The 6645-nt window shown below is 40.2% G+C and overlaps 1 protein-coding gene across 1 annotated transcript in view; it reads right to left on the bottom strand.

The window, feature by feature from the left end:
- LOC102495495 (ryanodine receptor 3) overlaps positions 1-6645 on the bottom strand; it is a gene marked incomplete at its 3' end in the record, with an annotated part of 299734 nt that overhangs the window by 41596 nt on the left and 251493 nt on the right. The window lies entirely within an intron of this gene.

Genomic DNA, 6645 nt, shown 5'->3' with positions numbered 1-6645 from the left:
CGTGCCCAAAATCTCGAGAGGAGAATGAAGGAGAAGAGACTGCGGTATGGCCATCCCTGCTGGGAGGGTGATTCCTCACTTTCTGTCTCTCTGTGAGCACATGCACACTAGAGCAAAAATCTCTTAAAAAAATGTTTGAATTGATACTAGAATCAAATAACAAATAGATGGTATTTACCTTCAGTATGCAATAATAAATAAATGTACTTAGCATAAAATTTTTATCTTATAATAAATACATTCTATCTTTATTTTATAATACAATAAATATCACCATGGGGTCACATGAAAATCCCATGAGTAAGAACAGAGTGATTAATTCTGCGTAGATGAAGGCATGGGGAGAAGACGTTGGCTGATATCTTCTCAGGGTAAAGCAATAATAGGCACTGGGATTTCTCTATCATATGTATTATCTTCAAGTATTAAAAATTTTGAGGGGGCCAGCAGGCGGTGTGGAGGTTAAGGCACTGAATCCACAGGGCCAATAGTATGGTTCAAATCCCAGATTCAGCAGCTTGCAACGCACACCAGGTGCATGTGTGTGCATGCCCAAATACCCAAGAAAAGAATGGAAGAGCATGAACTGCAGCATGGCCATTCCCTGGAAGGTGATTTCTCATTTTCCTTTTCTGTTTCTGTATGGTGAGTGCATGCACCCCACAGCAAAATGAAAAAAAAAAAATAAATTGAGTTTATTCATTCATTTCTTCCATGAATGAGAGACTGAGAGAAAAAGAGATCAAGAGGAAGTTGGCATCCCCTATAGAGTCTTGATACATCATCCACCCCCAGCTTCAGCTGACCCAAGATCAGAGGCACACATGTGCCCAGCATACTGAAGGAGGTCTCTGGGGACATGAACCTGGAACCCTGCCAAGTGGGTCAGCCTTGCAGAGTGTCACATGGTACTATTATAACCAGTGTCTGTCCCTCCTCTCCAAGGTTTCATTCATTTATTTTTAATTTTTTGAGAGAATGTTTTTGGTCTAGGGTATGTGCGCTTGCTAGAGAGACAGAAAGTGAGAAGTCACTCCCGAGGACGAATGGCCATGCCACAAGCCCTTTTCCCCATTCTCCCCTTGGGATTTGGGGCATGCATGCACACGTGCCTGTGATGAGTTTCAGGCTGCCAGGTTTAGGACTTGAACCATGGTCAACCATGTGAGAGTCTAGCACTTTAACCACTATACCACCTGCTGGCCCTCCAAGTGTTTTAAGTACATCACACACCGTGAACTGACTAAGCCTAGCCACTTATTCAAGAATTGTGAAATATATTTTAGGTGATAGAGACATAAAAATGTGTCAGGAGATGGAGAGAAGTGGACTGAGAGGACGCTCAGCCAGTCTCCGGGCTTTGTGATCAGACGTCCGGCCACCCCGGATGAACTGACTCCTGCGTTCTGGATCTCTGGCAGGCAACAGCTGACTTTTGGCATGGGCTACTTTCATCAGCATTGAGGGTTGAATTCAGGGTTGATCAGTGCTCATCCTGGCTATACCAACCACCACCAGGAGTGGGACTCAGACTTGTAGATACTAAATGGCCCCTGAAAACTACTGGGGCTGGCAGGTGGCATGGTGGTTAAGGGTGCTGGACCCCCACGTGGCCAACTGTGGTTTGGGTCCCAGACTTGGTGGCTTGCTTTCTCACTTTCCTTCTCTCTCTTTCTGTCTCTCTCTGATCAAACTGGAAAACAATAATAATAAAGTTAAATAATTCTTAAAAACAAACAAACAAAAACTACTGATTAGTGCTGGTGTGGGGAGATGATGAGAAAGAGAGGCTGAACTGAGCATGACAGAGTGGAAGAGCATCCTGCGAGAAGAGCTGAGAGGGCTGTTTCTCTCTCTCCACACCACACACACTTCCACAAGATGCCACGACAGAGGGAAAAAATGCTGCTCTTAAGTCTTAATTGCATCCAAGTCTCGCGCTGCACATCACAGTTCTGTAAGATACAGATGGTATGAAGGCCCTTAACCCAGACCAGATGAATAAAGCCAGGGTTAGGACATGACGAGGATCACTTGGCCAACCAGTAAAGGACCTGGGGATAAACTTGGTTCAGTGCTTTCAGCGGCCTGTGCCATCTCTGTCTCTCATCTCGCAAGTGTCCCACTCTGTGTCACCATATAGGGCAGATGTCTGCTCTACATACAGTCTTGGCTCATCACAAGGGCATTAAAAATAGAACTTGGATACAAAAGCTCTAGAAGAGATCTAGATGTAAGGGATTAATTTAAACTTACTGCTGTGTCTATCAACCCTGAGGGTGTTTCAGGTTCACACGGGAGACGTAAGCTGAAAAACTTAAAAAAAGATATCTAAGGAGAAGCAGAGTTAAAAGATGTTCCTAAGAGCTGGCACTACGCAGGGATTGCTGACTAATATCTGTTAGGTTAGATAATAACTATGCCCTGTGGGGAAAAGTTATTTATGGGCCAGGCTGGGCTCCTCTCAGAAAACTTGTTTCCTCAGTAGCCACATCTAAAAATTCCTGTTTTTCCTAGTTAATACTCACAGTAAGAATGAAAGCAAGACGGAAGAACAGAGACTCTTAGAGTCGACCTAAGTTTTCCAAGTCGTGTAAGTATAATTCCCTCTTCTGCCTCGATTGCGGCTTAGAAGAATTACAGTTCTCACTAACAACCAAATTCTCTGCACATCATCAGACCAGACAGAACTGTAATCAGCTCAAGGACCTTCCGTTTTTCATCAGGGAATTTTAAAGTTATAACAAAACTAAGTAAGTATTAGCCTTTCTTTAACCTGACTTTCACATTAACTCCAGATCTTAGTGAGTTTAGGCTCACATGGACTAAAAACCGAAATCAACAGTTTATGGGCTAAGAAAGAAAATGTGGACAGCAAAACATCACTGTACAGAGCCAAGGGAAAGGAAATAGTCCTTTAGCCTGAAAGCATAAAATAGGAAACAACTTCCTTGCACGATTTTTTGTTCAGGCCGGCTTTCAAGGTAAACATAAGAGAATGGGATGAATAAATATATGTGTGTGACGAAACCAAAGTATATGTGTGTGCGTAGTGGCTCTCAGGTCAGAAAAGTGAAAAGGAGAAAATGAGACTTATCACTGCTCTGTTATTGACAGGCAGATGTAATTCAGAGCAAGGCATGCCATTTAAGCCCATTTGTATTAGACTAGGTTTCAAATTGTGAGACCAAGGTCCAGAAAGTGACAGAAACAGTAACTATGAGAAGAAAAGCTGGCAGGGAAAAGAGGAGCCATTCTTGAGAGCCCTGAAACACAGTGTATTTTGTGGTTTGACATATGGGGGAGACGCAGCAGCTACCAAGCAAGCCTGGGCCGAATCAGTGAATATCTGGAGGTCTACACACTGGGGTTTGAGAAAATGGAGCTCTATACCCCTAGCAGCAATGCTGTTGAAAACTCCTCAGATTCTAATTAGCTCCCACGCACTAGCACCACAACAGTCAGGGTGGAGAGGTTGAAAAGAATACATTCCTTAGAATGTGTCAGGCTCTCCATATATCTGTATAGCCGAGGATTAAATTAAGTAATGTGTGAAACCACGTCTGGGACATACTACGGGTTTAATAAAGACGACCTAGCATTACTGTTTATACCAGTCGTAAAAGAGTACTATGAAGACCCCTGGGGGCCCAGTACCCTCTAGGTAGTTTGCAAAACTAAATGTATCTTCATGAAATCCTAAGATGTTACTTGTCATTTTCAATTGTGTTACTAGTTCACTGAAGGTGCAAAAGCGATGGTAGGGAAAACTGCTGTTGCCTAAGCACGAATCAAGTCAATGGCACCCACTGTATCCTTTACTGCTGCACCCCAGAAAATGCCCATTTCCACATGCCTGTGTTTTCATCTTTTTAATATCCTGTGTAATAGACTGATCAGTGTGCATAAACACTTCTGCTGTTTATCACATTTTCCTTGATGAAAAGCACTGTGTGACTGAATTGTGAGCCAAAGTAGCCACTAGCTTCACAGAATGCCATTCTCAATTAAAGAGAATGATGAACTATGGTTAACTGGACTTGGATAACAGACACTTTCTTAAAAATGCAAGAAGCAAGCTTTTCAATTCAAATGAAAGTTTTTTTTTTCTTTTCTTTTCTTTTTTAAACCAATAATGAAATTTGAACTTTCAAATGAAAACTAGAATTTTGGAAAATGTTTCTCTCTCATTGAGTACTTGACCGCTTCCCAATACTTAAAGACTTTGCTGATTAAACTGTTGATATTAACAAATGTGAATTTAAAAATATTTTATAATTGGGGTCAGCTGATGCCAAAATGGTTACTGGACTCCCACATGGTTGACTACAGTTCTAGTCTCAGATCCAATGGTTTGAAAATCACATGGGTGCATATGTGTGCATGCCCAAGATCCTAGGAGGAGGATGGAGGAAAAGGGATTATGGTATGGCCAAGATCCTAGGAGGAGGATGGAGGAAAAAGGATTATGGTATGGCCATTACCCCCTATGGGGGCAGGGGAGGGGTGATTTCTCACTTTCCCTCTCACTTTCTTTTCCAGGTGAGAGCACACATCCTAGAACAAAAACTGCTGTGATTTCTCACTTTCCCTCTCACTTTCTCTTCCAGGTGAGAGCACATATCCTAGGACAAAAACTGCTTTTGGAAAACATTTGGACACTCTGCATAATTCAGTTTACCAGTAATTTCCCTATGACCAATGCATGATGTTACAAAAATATTCAAAGATAGAAGATTCATTCAACGTGTAAAATAGGCTGATGGATTTTTACGAAGTATAAAAATCTTTTTACTATGGCTTCAGGTTCCACATGCCAACTTTTGAGAAATGATTACTTGTTCTATTTTGAAATAGTATCAAAGAAGAAAATCCATAATTATCTTAAAAGGCTGTGAAAATATTCCTCCCCTCAACTGTATGTCTGTTTGAGGCCAGTTTTTTTCCTATTCTTTAGTCAGGTAGAAGAATCCAACTGCTTTTTATTAAGTCAAATATTACAAAGATTTATGGAAATGCAAAACAATGTTACTCTTCTATTTTTTAAAATTTTGTTTTTGAATTTGTACCTCCATATTTATTACAGAATTATCCACAATTGCTAGGACATGAAATCAACCCAAATGGTGAAGAACAGATGAGCAGACTGAAAAAATGTGGCACATATACACTATGGAATACCACTCAGCCATAAAACAGGAGACCCTGATATTTGATACAAAGTGTATGAATATGGAAGCTTTACTGCTCAGTGAAGCAAGCCAGACTATGAAAGCCAGGCATCATATGTCCCTGCCAAATATATACCAAATGTCTGCACTCCATAGCAGAAACTGAAAGATTGGAAGGTACCATAGCAGTGAGGTCAATGGTAGATACTAGAGACAGCATAGGAGGGGGTGAGCAGGATGGGATTAGGGAAAAAACAAACAAAACATTTGACAAATATGAAAAGTTATCTGTTGATGTTAATGTATATGGTAATATCTCTGATTTGACTGATATATACTATACTCATGCTAGGAAAAAGTGATTAAATGTAACATATAAAAATGAAAAAAAGTAACTTTTATAACTAAGTAGCATCTGGGGAAAAATGTATTCTTAGCACTTCAGCATTGCATTGGGTCATTGGAAAAATAATGATTTATTTTTAGGGGACCAGCAGGTGGCGTGGTAGTTAAGGTGCTGGACAGTCCCACATGGTTGACCAGGGTTTGAGTCCTGAATCTGGTGGTTTGCTTTCTCACTTCCTCTCTCTCTCACTCTCAACCTCTGTCTCTCTCTGGTCAAATTAAAAAATAAAAGAATGAATAAATAAAATAAATAACTATTTTAAAAAAGAAAAATAATGATGTATTTTTCTTTTTTTAAAGAAATGTTCGCTGTAGAGTACGTACACTCACTGGACAGAGAAAGACAGAAAGCGAGAAATCATCCCCTGCGGGAATGGCTATATTTCAATCTCCTTTCCTCCATTATCCTCTTGGGATTTTAGGCATGCACGCACACGCACCAGTGTGAGTTTTAAGTCGCTGTGTGTCCGGAACTCGAACTGAAGTTGACTACGTGAGAGTCTAGCGACATAGCCATTCTGCCATCTGCTGGTCCCACAATGTATTTTTCTATGTGTCTCTGTAAAAATGCACCATGACTTTTCCAACGACTCAATATATAGCTATGTAAAAGTGCACCATGACTTTTCCAACTACTCAATATATAGTTTTATAATAATTAAAAATAAATCCAATGGAAAAAATAGTTTTTCATAAAAGTATATTATTTATGTAAAATTTTATGAAGTTGATATTTTAAAAGCAATTATTTTTCCTCTCTCTTTATTTATTTATTTATTTTTGCTATACGGCATGCACACTTTCCAGATCAGACAGAAATAGAGAAAGAATTAATAAGAAATCACTCCTAGGGGGATGGATAGCCACGCCACAATCCCTTCTCCTCCATTCTCCTCTTGGGATTTTGGGCACACATGCCACATGTGCCTAGCATGATTTTGAAGCTATTGGGTCTGTGATTTGAACTGTGCAGTCAGCCATGTGGGTTCCAGTGCCTTACCCTCTATGCCACCTGTTGGTCTCAATGACCTAAATATTAAAAAAAAAATTCTTAGTTTTATTTTGAATT

The sequence above is a fragment of the Tupaia chinensis genome, unplaced genomic scaffold (assembly GCF_000334495.1).
Source record: "Tupaia chinensis unplaced genomic scaffold, TupChi_1.0 Scaffold000510_1, whole genome shotgun sequence".
NCBI lineage: Eukaryota > Metazoa > Chordata > Mammalia > Scandentia > Tupaiidae > Tupaia > Tupaia belangeri.
The sequence above is the reverse complement of the archived record's forward strand: the minus strand, read 5'-3'. Positions and strand labels throughout refer to the sequence as shown.